General features: G+C 53.5%; 1 protein-coding gene across 2 annotated transcripts in view; it reads left to right on the forward strand.

The window, feature by feature from the left end:
• The first annotated feature begins 889 nt into the window (after positions 1 to 889).
• TSPAN18 (tetraspanin 18) overlaps positions 890 to 16,963 on the forward strand; it is a 207,653-nt gene continuing 191,579 nt past the window's right edge. The window contains exon 1 of one of the 2 annotated variants that reach the window (XM_055546937.1): positions 890 to 1,171. The gene's annotated coding sequence lies outside the window, so the exon portion shown is untranslated. The remainder of the gene's footprint in view (positions 1,172 to 16,963) is intronic. The other variant, XR_008702641.1, reaches the window with a different exon arrangement.

Consider the following 16,963-nt stretch of genomic DNA (forward strand, 5'->3'; position numbering starts at 1 on the left):
GTTAGGGGGCACTTTCACTTGGGCTGTCTGCTTCGGTCGGCTTGCTTGCCCATTTTGTCTGGGGCAGGCGGGGCGTTAGCTCCTTCACAGAAAAGGTTCAGAGGTTAAATGTCTCGGTGAAGTCATGTGTCAGTGGCTGGAGCGGGGGCTGTGGCTGAGGCAGTTGTACAAAGATGAACAGATAAGCCCTGAGATGGAGACACAGGTCTGGGCTCTTGAAATCAAGTCATTTGCCTCTTGTCTGGGGGCCGCACCCTCCAGCCCCCCTGGACACCCCCCACCCCTTCCTGCTGCACCCCCTCCAGGTGTCTCTGTTAAAGACAGTAGTCCAAAGCAGCCCAGGGAGAGTGAATCCCCCTGTCTTTCAACAGGTCCTTCCAGGGCAGCGGGAAGCCGAGGAGCGAGGTCCCCACGGAGGATCATCCCACCCCCTGCCCTGAGGTCCGGTCAGGGACTTTGAGGGGGCAGCGTGAAAGTTTCCCTGGAACACATCCCCTGTCTAGGGTACCCCTCTCTCCACACCCCCAGCGGATCTCCTGAATTCAGACGAACCAAGGGCGGGGAGGCGGGCAAGAGGGAAGGAAGGGGAGAAGAGCAGAGGGAGGCCCCAGGGGCCCCCGGGGCGAGGCCGGGATGCCGTCCAGAAGGCAGGGACCGAGGCCGGGAGGGAGCGAGGGGGGCCGGCCCGCCGGAGGAGACGTGCCTTCACGGCGGCGGTGGTGGCGGCGGCGGCGGCGGCGGCGGCGGCGGCGGCGGCGGCGGCGGCTGGAGACTGAAGGGGAGGAGGTTCGGGGAGGGGAGGGAGTGCAGGCGAGAGCGAGGGAGGGACGGAGCGGCTGCGGGGAGGTGGGGCCGGCGGGCGGGCGGGCGGCTGCAGCTGCCGCCGGCGACTCCGGGGCTCCAGGCTGCGGGGCGGACGCAGCGCCGAGCGATCCACCGCGGAGCCGCGCGAGGCCGCCCGAGCCCCAGCCCCGAGCCCCGAGCCCGGAGCGAGCGCCGCGGCCGCCTCGCGCCAGTCGGTCCCTGGACGCGCCGCCGCCGCCGCCGCCGCCACCGCCGGGAAGGCAGCGGGCGCCCAGCAAGTTGCGAGCGCGCCTCTCCGCCCAGGGGAAAGTTTCCCCCGCGGCCGCCGACGCGAGTTGGCGCGGGGTCCGGCCGCTGCGACTGGAAGGTAGGGGCCCCGCACCTCTGTGCCCTTGGCGCTCCCCGCCGCCGCGCCCCCCTGGGGACTTGGGGACCCACACGCGCTCCCCCCCACCCTGGCGTGGTGGGGGTGGGGGTGGAATGGGGGGGGTACCTCCCAGGTTGGTCCTGGGGAAGCCCGGGAACCGAGTTCTACTTCGGCTATAGGCTGGGGAAGGGGCGGGGAAGACGTGCTCGCCCGCATCCGCGCTCCGAACCCGCCGAGGGCCGGCGGCGTCCCCCGGGGACAGGTGCACCGCTGCCCGGCGCTCCGGGCCAGGTGAGGGGGGGGCGCCTGCAGAACGGCGCGGGGCGGGGGCAGGTGTTGGTTACGAGGTTTGGGGGCTCGGCGAGGGCTGAGTCCGGAGGGGAGGGGGTGCGCGCCACGCCGCTCTGTAAGGGGATTTGGAGGGGGCGCAGGTAGGGACTAGGGATTAGGAGCTAGGATCAGGGCTGTGGGGATTGCCCGGCCCAGCGGGGCCACTGAAGGCCGGCCGCCTTCGGGGTCCCTGGGAGCGGGCCGGGGCGGGGGCGCCACGCTTTCCTTCGGGGAGGGGGTGGTTCCCCCTTTATTCCGAACGTGGTGTGTGCGGTTCGGGGAAGCCGAGACTCCGGTAGGTGCTCGGTGGATCCGAAACTTGAGCACATCCAGATTTAGGGGCGCAGCGGGAGAACGCTTGGAGGGTTGGCGGGCACGGGTGGGTTCGCGCCGGCTTGGCGTCCCGGCCGGATTGAGGGGAGTTGGCTCCCGCCAGGGGGCGCCCTTCTCTGGCCCTTTCACCCTTAGAAAGGCGAGTTCTGGTTCCAGCGAGACAAACGCACGGAAATCCAGGAGCTACAGACCGCAACCACAGACCACCCCCCAACGCACGAGGGACCCCCCGCCCCGGGGAAGCACCGCACCCCAGGCGGAAAGGGGGAGAGGGTCGGAGTGTGAAGCTAGGGTACCACCAGTTATAACTGTGCATTGGAAAGCTTGGCTTTCAGAAGCTGGTTTTTCTTGGGCGACCTGGCAGGATGTCTGGGTGAATAAAAAAAAATTTACCCCCAGAAAAACAAAAAGGAGGGGAACTTGACTTTAACAGCAAATCAGTGTGAAATGACTGGATGGGAGAATTAACTTTCTGAGCTTTCTATGAAGCCTGAAACCTAACTGGCTGAATGCACCCTTTTTGTGAAAGTTGTACCTTTGTCCCAGGGATCTGGCCAGAGCCTTTTCTGGTGTGGGTGGGTTGAGAGTCTTGGGGTGGATCCTTTCTCTGGGCACAGGGTGGGGTTGATGGGGGCGCCTAAAAGACTTGAGCAGTCCAGTGGTAAATTTCTCAAACAAGAGCCCCTCCTCTTGGGGTCTGGAGGCCACAGGCCACATTCATCCGCTCATTTCACAATTACTGGTGGAAACCTGCTGTGTGTCGCACTGTGGGACTTTAGGGCCCCTGTGTGCTGAATCTGTGAGTCTGTGCTAAGGCCTTGGAAGGGAGAAAACTGCAGGCTTATATGAAGAGCATCATCTTTGTCATGTGTGGGGCTGTTTGACATTGAAGGGACACTAAAGGGACTGTGGTCTCATCTTTCTCTAATTCTCTCCCTCCTCCCGGCACCCCGAGTGAGTACAACGGAGCAAATCTAAGAATGTGCAGTGGCCTCGTAGCGGCCGGTGGAAGTTTTCATCTTTCACTCGGCTCCAAACAGTGGCTCATTGGGCAGCCCCCCGCCTCCTTCCTCTCATGTCCCCAGAGTCCCCTGCAAAGGTGATGGAAACGGGGTGGTCCTTGAAAGAGAGCTGAGGTTCTTGCTTTCGGTGTAGCAAATGTGTTTTTTATTGGATGCTCTCAAATTGCTGTAGGACAAAGTTGCCATGAAGAAAGAGCAGCATGGTTTTTATTTTGAATAGAAGAGGACATGAAGGGAGGAGACAGAGGAAAGGGTGGGGAGGCCTGCTGTCTCTGGGTTTGTCTTCAAGACATTCCACGGGGCCAGAAAACAAAAGGAGTTGTTTTGTTTGTGTTCAGTTTTGTTTTTTATGACTCGTTTTTTCGGCGGAGGGAAGCCTGCTTGGAATAGCCCTGCCCTTGGAACCTGGGAGTGAGCAAGGGGCCCCCAGAGAGCTGGCAGGTCTGCGTTCTACCCATCCTCCCTGCCCACCCCCTTCACACCCAACCTGCCCCGAGAAGAGGAGCGGACTAAGACTCCGAGGGCAGCGGACGTCCACGTTTGAGTACCACGCGTGGGCTCAGTCTGCTCCCTGGGAAACCCCAAGATCTCTGATCCAGTAGAATTTCAGGTCTCCTGGTCCAACAGTCCCCAGATGCATTCAGATGGCAGACCTCTGGGGTATCTTTACCCAGCCCGAGGCTGAAATGGCAGTATATGGACGAAAGTTCCAGACTACTTTTTAGAGGCATCAGTTCATCTGGAGTAGGAGTTAGGACATCTTGGGTTGATCCAGCAAAAACTGCCCCCCTGCCTCCTTTCAAAACTGCCTCGTCAGCCGGGAAACAGCTCCCTGAATTACTGAATGAATTTTTAATGGTCTGGGGCCGGGCTGGGGTTGGAGGAGGCAGAATGGTGATAGAGCACAGGGTAAACCTGTAAGATGAGGGTGTCGGCCCAGGAGATTCCGAGGGGGCCTTGCAACTTAAAGTCAGGAGAGTCTGACATTTCAGGGTGCTAGGCAACCCTGTCTGTCTTCTGTCCAGTGGGGAGCACCTCTCCTGGCCGTGTCTTGCTCCGCTCTGCCCCTTCACAGCAAAGTGAACCAGGAGCCTGTCAGCCATCAGACTGTGGCTTGGGGACAGAGAAGGTGGTGTTGGTGACCAGTTCCTGCTGGGCTCCACATTTCTACCTGCAAGCTTGCACACTAGCTTTCTCTGGATGTCTGTCCAGCTTCCACTGTCTCTGTTTTCCTGGGAAGAGCAAATAGTGGCCCCTGTTAGGGACCCCTCTTTCCAGAGGGCTGCTTTTCTGGTCTATTTCATCAGCCATTGAGAAGGAAAACCAGGAACATTTGTTCATGCTCAGCTGGGACACAGCAAAGGGAGGGGGCCCTTTGGAAGCCAGCACTTTGGTCCCCCAGAGCAGATGATGGGTTGATGGGTATTTTTGCAATCTGATGCTGTTAAGTAACCCACCAGCCTGGGCTCCTCCTGCTGCACGAGCTGCCACCTTGGACCCGCATCAGCGCTCTGCCCTGGGTGGTTGGGAGATAGGGTGTGCAGATAATGAAACGCTGATTAAGAAGAGAGGGAGAGAGACATGAGCTCCAGTGTTTGCAGCTGGCAAAGCAGATCTTTCATCTCGGCACTTGTTATCTTAAGGTCCAGCCCTTGCCCCTTGTTGGTACCCAAGACTACTGGTTTAATTAGTAATTAAACCACTTGGAGACGAGCAAAACCACATGCGCTAGTCGTATGCGTGTGTGTACTTACTGATTGGCAACAGGATGCAGTGGAAAGTTCACTGGACCAGCTGAATCAGAAGTAAGGAGACCTGTGTTCTAGCCCCAATTCTGTTACAGCTGGAGCTGTGAGACCTCGAGTGAGACACTACCCCTCTCTGAGCCTCAGTTTCCCCATCTTTCTCGATGCAGCATGGTGAGGCAGTTAGGCTGCTTGGGTTTGAATGTCAGCTTTCTTCTACTTATTAGCTGTGTGACCTTAGGCCATTCAACCTCTGGTGCCTCAGTTTCCTGATCTGTAAAATGGGACTAATAATATTCCCTCAGATTGTTGTGAAACGTCAACAAGATAAAACATGTGAAACAGCACCGTGCCAGGCAGGGAGTAAATGCTCAACAAACGTTCAGTATCATCGCTGTCATTATTATTACTTCTACTACTACTGTTATTGTGAAATGGTGGGGGATCAACGTTGATCCTTTCCAGCTCTGATATTTTGGGGAATGGTATACGTGTGTGTTGGAGAAGGTGATGGCACCCCACTCCAGTACTCTTGCCTGGAAAATCCCATGGACGGAGGAGCCTGGTGGGCTGCAGTCCATGGGGTCGCTAAGAGTCGGGCATGACTGAGCGACTTCACTTTCACTTTTCACTTTCATGCATTGAGGAAGGAAATGGCAACCCACTCAGTGTTCTTGCCTGGAGAATCCCAGGGATGGGGGAGCCTGGTGGGCTGCTGTCTATGGGGTCGCACAGAGTCGGGCACGACTAAAGTGACTTAGCAGCAGCATATGTGTGTGTGTGTGTGTGTGTGTGTGTGTGTGTGTGTGTGTCTGATTTTGAGATGGAAGACTAGGGTGAATATTTTTGTTGCTTGTTTTCTGTTTTCTTCCTTTCCCTGCCTCATTGGGGGGACTCCTGAGTTAAAATCTTGTGCATGTTCTCATGATAGCCCCATCCTTGTGGCAGGAAGCCCAATGTGACGTCACTGAAAATATCCTGCTTTCTGGCAGTTGAGGGATGATATTTCATCAGCTAGTAGATGCCCATCCTTTGTCTCCCACCCTTAACCATAGTATGAAGACCATATGTGCAGATAATGAGTTTAAGCTGATAAACAACTCCCAGATTCACCCAAATAAAAGGCCATCCTCCTAGAAGACACTTTCGACTTTAAAATAAATAATCTGGCTCCTTGGCTGCATTGCACTATGTCTGGCTGGCCCTGCTTCCCTCTCAGTGTTCTGCCCCTCAGTCTGTTGCAGGGACGTGGGCCGGGCCAGACCCATGGTCTGGGCTATGTCAGCCATCCTGGCGGGGCAGCCTCTAGCGGCACCGTGGCCTCATCTCCCTCCAGCAGAGGCTGTTCTCTGAGCCATTCCAGCAATGATCTTCACGATGGCAGATGTTTGGGGAGTGCTTACCGTCGGCCAGGACCTAGACAATGCTTCATCTCACCACCAACCCTGAAAGCTGGTTCAGATATCGCACCCATTTCACAGATTAGAATGTAGGGCTCAGAAAAAGCAAGTCAGTAAGTGGGGGGCGGGGGCCTGGAATTAGATCCTAGGTCTATCTGTTTCTCCCTTTTGTGCTTGAAACCAGTCTTTAATGTTTCTTTCCCATCAAAACCGCCTGTGGAGCCCCAAAGCCCAGGAAAGATTTCCCTGAGGCATAATCAGGCCCCCTTCACATCTTCTAGGCTCAGAGTGCTTTACGAGATGCTCTTTTTTCACCCTGCGTTGATTACTCGGCCATCCTGGGGATGCTGACAGGTAGGAGTTTTTTGGGACAAGGTTGCTTATAGGAAGGTGATGATCTCATTCAGCCACAGAAAGTTGTAGCTGACAGAGGATGCGTGTTGGAGTCGTAGATGTGAACTTGTTTCTTGTGCCTGCGGTTTACTGGTATCCTTGGTTTCCAGTATCAAGCGAAGTAACACCAGCAACCACAGCAGATGACTCCAAACTCGCAGTGGCTTAACCTGTGGGTGCAGTTCTCACTCATGCTACTCGTCTAACAGGGATCTTTGCTCCACACGGTCACTTAGGGACCCAGGCGGACGGTGGCTCTACCGTCGTTGTAGCTGCACATCCTGGGTGATGTGGCATCCATGGTTACTGCAGAAGGAGAGGAGAGTGATGGAGAAGGAAAAGGCCCGGGAAGACTCCACTGCCTCAGCTGGAGGCAACACACGTCACCTCAGCTCTGGTGGATCGGTCAGAACTGTCACCTGGCCCCAAACCAGCTGCAAGGGAGGCTGCTATTTACCGGGCACTAACTCCTTGCATCGGAGAAGGCAATGGCACCCCACTCCAGTACTTTTGCCTGGAAAATCCCATGGATGGAGGAGCCTGGTAGGCTGCAGTCCCTGGGGTCGCTAAGAGTCGGACACGACTGAGCGACTTCCCTTTCACTTGTCACTTTCATGCATTGGAGAAGGAAATGGCAACCCACTCCAGTGTTCTTGCCTGGAGAATCCCAGGGACGGGGGAGCCTGGTGGCTGCCGTCTATGGGGTCACACAGAGTCAGACACCACTGAAGTGACTTAGCATAGCATAGCATAGCAACTCCTTGCATTTCTATTTCGTGGATAGAATACTTTGAGGATTCACTGAGATGATGCATTTGAAGCTTCTAGCATAGACCTGGCACGTAGTCAGTCCTTAAAACACGGACGCTTCCTTTCCTTAATCATCCTTGATGTGCATTGCTCTCGGAGAAGGCACTGGCGACCCACTCCAGTGCTCTTGCCTGGAAACTCCCATGGATGGAGGAGCCTGGTGGGCTGCAGTCCATGGGATCGCTAAGAGTCGGACACGACTGAGCAACTTCACTTTCACTTTTATGCATTGGAGAAGGAAATGGCAACCCACTCCAGGGTTCTTGCCTGGAGAATCCCAGGGACGAGGGAGCCTGGTGGGCTGCTGTCTATGGGGTCGCACAGAGCTGGACACGGCTGACATGACTTAGCAGCAGCAGCGCATTGCTCTTAGGAGATTACAGACCGTGTACCTGGAAACGATCTCTGGGCAGATGATGTAGTGCCCATAATACAAGGGAGAGAGGCAGGGCTCAGATAGGCCCAGGGACTGGCCCATGAACACACAGCAAGGGTGCAGAGTCAGGCCCTTGACCTTCGCCCCAGAGCTCCCATGGCCTCCTTTGCCCTACTAAAATTTGCTGCTCTGAGGACTTCTTCCAAGACCCTCCAGAACCTACTTCTTCTGTTTCCTCTTCCTACTCCCTAATGGGGAAGAGCTCTGTGTTCATCTTCTGTGTGTGCAAGGGGCAGGGGGAGAGGAGGCTGGGGGAGGCTGGAACTATCTGGAACTATCTGGAAGCTGAGGCAGTAGCACTGGGGCTTGAGAAGGCTTGGTTGTAAATATTCCTGGTGACAGCCATAGGCATTTGGGCCCTACATACATTGCTTTGGGAACTGCTGTACATTCAAGCTTTGGGGTGCCCCCCAAATGACACAGAAAGTTACCTGGGCTCCTGTCCCATCTCTGCAGCCTCCTGCTTCCCCTTTCACTCCTCGTGGGACTGAGCAAGTAAAGAGAGTCTAATGAGGCTTCCCAGCCCTGTTTTTCTGAGAACAGTAAGATGGTCAAACTTAGGTTCGAATCTTGACTCCTCTGCTTTAGCATGAGTGCATCTTTCTGAGCCTCAGTTTTCTTCTCTGTAAAACAGAAAGAATGTAGAAAGCTATAAAGCTAATTACGCGCCTGGCACTTAGTAGGTGTCAGGATGTTTGTGCATTGCTCCTCGCCTACTTGAGTTAGAAGGGAGCAAAGCCTCTGGCCAGGGGCCAGCATCTGAGGCAAGGCTCCAAGTGCTCCCCCCTCCCCAACGTCCCCCCCACCCCAAACACACCCATCCTTCACTCCCGTCTCTTGGATGGAGAGGCTCTGGGCTCCCATCCTGGGTGGCCTCCGGCTGGGCTCTTGCGTTGAACTAATACAGCTTCCATTTGAAATGGGAGAATTTGGAGCCCCGGCCCTTGGATTTAGGCCCGTCTTTTCATGTCTAATTACCACTGTGGGCGCGGGGCCTGGGGGTGACTCTGAGAGAGGCCCCCTCCCTTGGTGCGGCCTCTCCGGCTGGGACAGATTGCCGCATTCTCGCTGGCCAAGAGCGCCTCAGCCTCCTGGGGGCGCGGCAGCCCGCCACCACCTGGTTCCTGGCATACAGGGCTCCCTCCCCAGGGCGAGCCCAGGGTACTCATTTTGTCTGTACTTTTAGCCCCCAGGGCAATGAGGGGCTCCTCCAGCCAAAATATAAACATCCCTAGGATAATGGGGATTTACTGTCCCCTCCCTTGCAAAAGACCTCCCAGGAATAGCTGGTGGACTGGACACTGGGCTGGAAGGGTCTTTGGGAAGGTTTGACTCCTTAAGACAGGATTCAGAGGTGGCCTGTGTACCCCTGAGTAGAGGAGATGATTGTTCCTGGGGCACAGAGAGACTGGCCTCCCACTGCGGCTGCCACCAAGATGCCCGCGGCTTCTCTGAGAAGCAGTGGCGGGGCGGGGGAGGGGCAAGCCAGTTAGGCTGCAAGTCAGGCACTGTGAGGTCCCTAAAACACGTCTCATTCACTCCTGCCCCCAGACGTCAGCTGCTGCAGCCCCTCCCCACTAAACCCTGGGGCAGAGCTTTGGACGAGCTCAAGAGCCCCATGAGGCTGTATTGGTTTCCCAGGGCTGCAGTGATAAATACCCTAAACTGGGAGCTTCAAACCACAGACATTCATCCTCTCACAGTTCTGGGGGCTGAACGTCCAATGCCAAGGTGTCAGCAGGGTCCAGGGGAGGGTCTTCCCTTGCTCCTGGGGCTGTTGGCAGCTCCTGCTGCTCCTTGGCCTGTGGACTCATCACCCCAGTCTCCTCTCCTGTCGTCACAGGTGTTCTCCCTGTGTCTGTCCTTCCTCTTACGAGGACTCCAGTCCCATTGGGTTAGAGCCTAATGACCTCATCTGAACTTGATGACATTGGCAAAGACCCTGTTTTCAAATAAGGTCATGGACCGGCGGTTAGGATGGCAACACAGCTTTGGGGGGCACACAATTCAATCCATAACAGGTGGGTATGTTATCACTCAAGGTCATTCAACTATACAATTAGTAACAGGTAATCTCTGTATCTTTCAGTCTTCTTATCAATAAAGTGAGGATTTGCACCCACTTCGTGGCCTAGTTAAAAGCATCAGAAGAGTCAGTGTCTGCATCAGACATACTCTGTCCACCACTGACATTTGTCAGATGCTGCTTTCCATATTTGTTCCCTCCCAACAGTCTTGGAGGGGCTTCCCGGGTGGCACCCGGGTGGCACTAGTGGTAAAGACCCCGCCTGCCAGTGCAGGAGACGTAAGAGACCTGGGTTCAATCCCTGGGTCGGGAAGATCCCCTAGACAAGGAAATGGCAACCCACTCCAGTATTCTTGCTTGGAGAATCCCATGGACAGAGGAGCCTGGTGGGCCACAGTTCATGGGGTCACAAAGAGTCGGAGGCGACTGAAGCAACTTAGCACACAGCACACAACAGGCTTGGAAGGGTATTGGGTGTTCAGTATGGGCTTAAGAAGCATCAATGCATGTGGATCGTAACTAATTGCAGATAGGATGTTTTCTAGAAAGAATGATTTGAAAGGACTGCAGGAAAGGCACCCTTTACTTTTTTTTTTTTTTTTTGGACTTGTCTTTCTGAGGGGTGGGGTGCCTGTTGTCTCCATCTCCTCTCAGGCTAAGATGTCTGGTCCTGATGAATTATCCTTTCTGTTTACCCTAGGTTCACCTTCAGCACCAGAGATCACTGTGATGTTGGCAAGTTGGGTTCCTCTCCCCCGGGGGCAGTGTCCCGACTTCTCTGCATGAGAAGGGGGCCTAGGACGGACTAGCTGAGTCTCCCAGCCCCTGAGCCCATCCCACAGGGACCCTGGAGGGTTTGGAGGCTCAGCTGTGGAGGCTGAGGTTCAGATACACAGCTCCATCCCGTGCATTGAAAGCAGAAGAGGCAACATGCCATGCAGGGTTAGGCGTTCTGAGCGTAAGGGCCCTGGTTCAAGTCCCAGTTCAGCCACAGCCCATGACTTTCAGTGGCCTTTAACCACATACTTAAGTTCTCTGTACCACCATAAGGTTTTTTTTTTTTTAAACTGAGTTCTAATTGACATAAAACATTATATTAGTTTCAGATGTACAACATAGTTACACAATTTTTGTATGTTTTGCGAAATGATCACCATCATTTTATCTTTTATGAAGATAAAATAAGATTAAAATGCATAAATGTATCTTGTAGGATTGAACGTGGCACCTCAAAAGTGTTCAATGAATGTTGGAATTATTCTAATTACTTTATTTATGATGTGTGTTTTCCTCAGTGGGATGAGGGCAGAGACTTGTCTGTCTCATTCTCCATGGTGCCCACAGCATGTGTAACTCAGTGCCCGGGACAGAACAGATGGATGTTCATAGGTGTTCATACATAATGAATGAATGAATGAATTCTTAGAGCTGTTTGGGATCTCATCCTTCTTTGCTGTGCACCAAGGCCTCTACCGGTAACCCCCCTTAGGTGGGGGTCCTGGGGATAGTATGGGGACAAACCCAGGGGGGTGCCAGGGGTGCTGGGACAAACTCATGAAAGATAGAGACATCTGGGGGCTTCGGCAGCAAAGGCCTCCCCATGGAAGTAAGTACAAGTTAAAGCTTGGGGGATGAGGAGGAGCTGGGGAAGAGGAGCCTGGAAGGTTGTGGGTGCCAGGGAACAGGCTGTGTGGCCGCTGGGGAGAGCCATGCTCACGAGCTTCCGGTGCCCTGAGACCTATGAGGGAGCAGATGGCCACGACCAGCAGAGACACTCACCCACACGCTGCCACACAGAAGGCCAGTCCTCCTCCGGTATTGTTACCTAGCAGGGGTACCTCACTCGAGGTGGCCGGATCTATGAAATGCCAGCTGGATCAGAGGCTCCTCATCCCATTTACAGACAGTTAACTCTCAGATTCCCATTCCTCCCTACCGCCTTAAAAATAAAATTCAATTTACTGACGTTCAACCTGCATGGTTTGTTAGAGGAAACATCTGTTGTGTAATGTGATCGTGCTGGCCATGTTGCACTCTTTTGGAAACCATTTCCATAGATTCTCACTTGCGTTTATTTTAGTGTATGTGCTGCCAAAGCAAGCACCTCACTTGTGTTTCTAAGACTTTCTGGCAACTTTTTCCCCCTATGCCACCCAAGCCTACCACCCTCTGCTCCAGCCTACCACCACCTGGCTTCCTTCTCTTGCCCTTACCTGCACAGGGCCACTCTGAATGCTCTTCCCCAATCACTACAATCTCTCCCTCCTTCTTTAGCTACCCAACTCCCTTTTATCCTTTGGATCCCATCACTTCCTCCAAGAAGCCCTCCTTGACTTCCAAGTGGGCTCCACTATGCTGTCTGCTTAGTCCCTCAGTCGTGTCCAACTCTTTACGACCCCATGGACTATAGCCCAGCAGGCTCCTCTGTCCTGGGGGATTCTCCAGGCAAGTATACTGGAGTGGGTTGCCACGCTTCCTTCAGGGAATCTTCCCAACCCAGGGACAGAACCCAGGTATTCCTCATTGCAGGCAGATTATTTACTCACCAGGGAAGCCCATGAATACTAGAGTGTGTAGCCTATCCCTTCTCCAGGGGATTTTCCTGACCCAGGGATCGAACCAGGGTCTCCTGCATTGCAGGTGGATTCTTTACCAGCTGAGCTACCAGGGAAGCCCCGATGGCTCCACTATCCTCTTCTTAACAGGACGTTTGTCAAAATTGGGTGATTGTTGACTTGTGTGTGTGATTATTTAACTTCCATCTCCCCATTCTAGTGTAACCCCTGGAGGGCAGGGACCCTGCCAGCCTTGGCCCATCCCTGGGGTCCAGGCACCTGGCAGGTGCCCACAAAACGCCTTCCTCCATTCTTGCCTTTGCAGACCATTCTTTTCCAGGTGGTTTTGGGTGATGAGTGTAGCTAACGTGTATCGATCAGTTTCAGTGTGCCAGGCACTTACGAGCCCTGTCTCATCCAAAGGGATGCTTTGCAGTCCCGACTCTATCACTCACAGCTCTGCAGGGTTGGGCAAGTTACTCAACCTCTTTGTTCATCATTTTCTTGTCCATAAAATGGGACTAAAAATAATACCTAATTTATTGGGTTGTTGCGAGCACTAAGTAAGTTAATTCTTATCAAATTTATTTTTTCACAGTTTTGGGTAGAAGGGTAGAAGTTCATGATCAAAGTGTTGGCAGATTCAGTTTCTTCTGAGGTCTCTCTCCTAGGCTTGCAGCAGGCTGTCTACTCCCTGGGTCCTTTGTGCTCATGTACCTCTGGTGTCCCCTGGGGGTCCAATCTGGTGTCCCCTGGGGGTCCAAATCTCTTTTTATAAGGGCATTAGTTGGATTGGATTACGACCCACCCTAAAAGCCTCGTTTTAATTTGATCATCTCTTTAAAGACCCAGCATTACATGGTCTGTTCCCTGGCTCTGCTCCTCTGTGGGACACCAAGGTCTTCTCTGTTGGAGCCAGTTCGTGTCTTATCAGCCAGAGTGGGAGGAAATCAGGATCCAGGAGTCTTAGAGGCCTCTCACCCTGGCCCTTTGCTCCCCTCCAGTCCTTAACTCCTTTGTTTGACAGCAGCTGCCAAGGGAATTGGGACCCATGGTACTGCAGGTGGACTGAGAGGGAGGTGAGAAGGAAGTGGGAGGGTCCTAGGAAGTCGGGCCGGGGTGGGGGGTGGAGGGGGTAGGGGGGAGGGGTCATTGAATCTGGGTTTTTCTCGCTCTCTATAGTTCTTTTTCTTTTCTTTTCTTCTTCTTCTTCTTATTTTTTTTACTTTCCAGAAGTTCTTTGAAATGAACCACTTTTTATTGGTAAAAGACCAAAGAAAAAATAATCAGAATAAACAGAGAGAGTATAGAAATAGAACAAAAGCAGATTCAATGGAAACTGAATTTTAAGCCCATCTCCTTACCCAGACCAGTCGTGAGCAACCCCTAATCCTGCTGAACTGTTTGCCCAGTAAATGAGCACAGCTGTGTATGTGGTGCCCGTTATTCCTATATACAGTAGGTCCCTCACGTATGAAGGAATTCCATTTCCAAGAACACGTTCCTAAGTCCAGTTCGTAAGTCTAACAGTTAGCCTAGGTACCCAACTGTATGTATATATGTCCTATATACAGTATAGTGAAGTGAAGTCGTTCAGTCATGTCCAACTCTGCGGCCCTATGGACTGTAGCCCACCAGGCTCCTCCACCCATGGCATTTTCCAGGCAAGAGTACTGGAGTGGGTTGCCATTTCCTTCTCCAGGGTATCTTCCTGACCCAGGGATTGAACCTGGGGCTCCAGCATTGCAGGCAGACGCTTTTACCGTCTGAGCAACCAAGTCTGCCAGTATATATGTATATATATATGTATATTTGTCCTATATATAGTAGGTACCTCACGTATGAAGCTCCATTCCAAGAACATGTTCATAGGTTCAATTTGTAAGTCCAACAAAGTTAGCCTAGGTACCCAACTAACACGATCTGCTATATAGTACTGTACTGTAACAGGTTTATAATACTTTTCACACAAACAATTGCTATTGCTATTGCTAAGTCACTTCAGTCGTGTCTGACTCTGTGCGACCCCATAGACGGCAGCCCAACAGGCTCCCCTGTCCCTGGGATTCTCCAGGCAAGAACGCTGGAGTGGGTTGCCATTTCCTTCTCCAATGCATGAAAGTGAAAAGTGAAAGTGAAGTCGCTCTGTCATGTCGGACCCTCAGCGACCCCATGGACTGCAGCCTTCCAGGCTCCTCCATCCATGGGATTTTCTAGGCAAGACAATACATAAAAGCAAACACAGTAAATAAATAAAACATTTTAATCTTTCAGTACAGTACTTTGAAGGGTATAGTAGTACCAGGACAACAGCTGGCACCCAGGGTTGCATTGTTGAATGTTTCCAACTTGAAGGGAGGGGGCTTACTGCCCCTGGAGGCATTCACCCTTTCTACTTTGCATCTTGCATGTTTTCACTGGTTCTGTCTTAGCATGTACATTTCTGCCCCATCGGTCTAGATGGGGTCTCCAAAAACATGCCCTGAGCAAGGATTTGGGTTCAATTAAGTTCAGTTCAGTCGCTCAGTTGTGTCCGACTCTTTGCGACCCCATGAATCGCAGCACACCAGGCCTCCCTGTCCATTACCATCTCCCGGAGTTCACTCAGACTCACGTCCATCGAGTCGGTGATGCCATCCAGCCATCTCATCCTCTGTCGTCCCCTCTTCCTCCTGCCCCCAATCCCTCCCAGCATCAGAGTCTTTTCCAATGAGTCAACTCTTCGCATGAGGTGGCCAAAGTATTGGAGTTTCAGCTTTAGCATCATTCCTTCCAAAGAATACCCAGGTACAAAGAGTGTATGTATGGCGAGGTTGTCCCAGATGGGTGAGTGGGCAGGGAGGGGTGAAGTGAAAGACGCTCAATCGTGTCCAACTCTTTGCTACCCCATGGACTGCATAGTCCATGGAATTCTCCAGGCCAGAATACTGGAGTGAGTAGCCTTTCCCTTCTCCAGGGGATCTTCCCAACCCAGGGATCAAACCCAGGTCTCCCGCATTGCAGGTGGATTCTTTACCAGCTGAGCCACAAGGGAAGCCCAGGAATACTGGAGTGGGTAGCCTATCCCTTCTCCAGAGGAAATGAAGGGAGGAGAGCCAATCAAAGATGTGCTAACAGGCCACCTCCTGCTGTGGGCAACTGGGGCCCCATCCCGCTGGGGACCCTCCCAGAGACTGTGTGAAGCACCCCTCAGACTTGGCCCAGCAAGTGGTCACCAACTTCCATCTCTCACTGGTTGAGGGTGGCTCCTGGGGACATCAGCTTCTGGAAGCTTCCAGCCTGCCTTCAAGCCAAGAGACTGAATGGGGATGCTTGAGTAGGGCCTCCTGGAGTCAGCAGAACTGTCCCCAAAGACATAGGGAGCCTCCAGAGTGGACTGCGGGGTAGGGGAGAGGCACGGCTCTCATGTCAGTTACTTGCCATGTCGTCTCAGGATGGGTGCCTGGCATACCCCTGTGTGGACAGCATGATGCCTTTGCTGGATTCCTTACTGCTGAAGTGAATTGCTTTTCTGGGACACACCTCTTTCTCGCTGCTCCTTCATGCAGACAATCTGTGGTGACCACCTCCTGTGGAGTAGCCAGCCTGGGTCAGTGGCCATCTTCTCTTTCCATGGTTTCTGGGTCTTCTCTGGCCTCTTCCTGGCCCCTGCCCATCCCCACTTAGTCCCTACAGATGTCATTTATGACCCTTTCATCTCATGGGGCCAGGAGCCTACCCTAGTGGGGTCTCTGAAAGACCCTGGGACCCTTTGGAGAGCATTTGTGAGAGAGGGGTTAGCAGGTCACTCCAGAGAGTGGTTTCCACCTTCCCCCAGGGTTGGATGAGGACGTCCGCTGGCAGATCAAAAGGCTTTTTGTTGTTGTTTTATTTTCCTTTCCAGCGGCTTCTTGCTGGGGAAGCAGGCTGTGGAGCCAAGGCAAACAGAGCGACCTCTGAGGCCACTGCTGCTGGTTCTGTGAGGCTGAGGAGACAGAGGTCAGGTTGCAGGGGCTGCGGAGGGGCTGGAGCGGGGGCCACAGGTGGTGGCTATCCCCGGGGGAGGGGCCCTTCCCTCTTCTGAACCCAGAGACCAAACTGGGGCTACGGGAGCCAAGCTCAGAGCCTGGGATGGGCTACCAAAGCCTGGGAATTGGGTAGGGGCACCAAGAAGACTGAGAAGGGCATGGCAACCCACTCCAGTATTCTTGTCTGGAGAATCGCCATGGACAGAGGAGCCTGGTGGGCTACAGTCCGTGGGGTCGCGGAGTCAGACACACCTGAAGCGACTTAACATGCACGCACCAAGAGGGCTGGACTAGACCGAACCCCTGAATTGCCGTCCTTACCGTTGTTCCCCAGCTGAAGAGGTGGGGCGAGCACTGGACTGGGAGTCCAGACAGTCAGAACCCAGACTTAACCCTGTTTGGGCTGCAGCCAGCGCTCAAATCTGCTGTGGACCTCTGACATCACACCCACAGCCTGGGGAGCACGACTGCTCCTCCTCCACGTCTCCTTTGACTCTAGAACCGCCCCTTAGTGTCTCCAACAGGGACTACAACCGAAAGGCCTCAAATCCCCTGGGGAAAAGTGCTCAGGAAGCCAAGGCGTGGTTGTTGATGGAAGTGGGGGTGTTGTTTAAATAAATTAAAAGTGCAAGAGAAAAATCCATCAGCATTATTCTCAATAGCGGGATGATATGCCTAACATTTCCTCCCTTTCGTTTGATCATTTTTTCTTCTCAAAATAGTTTGGAGAAAGAA

The sequence above is a fragment of the Bubalus kerabau genome, chromosome 15, assembly GCF_029407905.1.
Source record: "Bubalus kerabau isolate K-KA32 ecotype Philippines breed swamp buffalo chromosome 15, PCC_UOA_SB_1v2, whole genome shotgun sequence".
Taxonomy (NCBI): domain Eukaryota; kingdom Metazoa; phylum Chordata; class Mammalia; order Artiodactyla; family Bovidae; genus Bubalus; species Bubalus kerabau.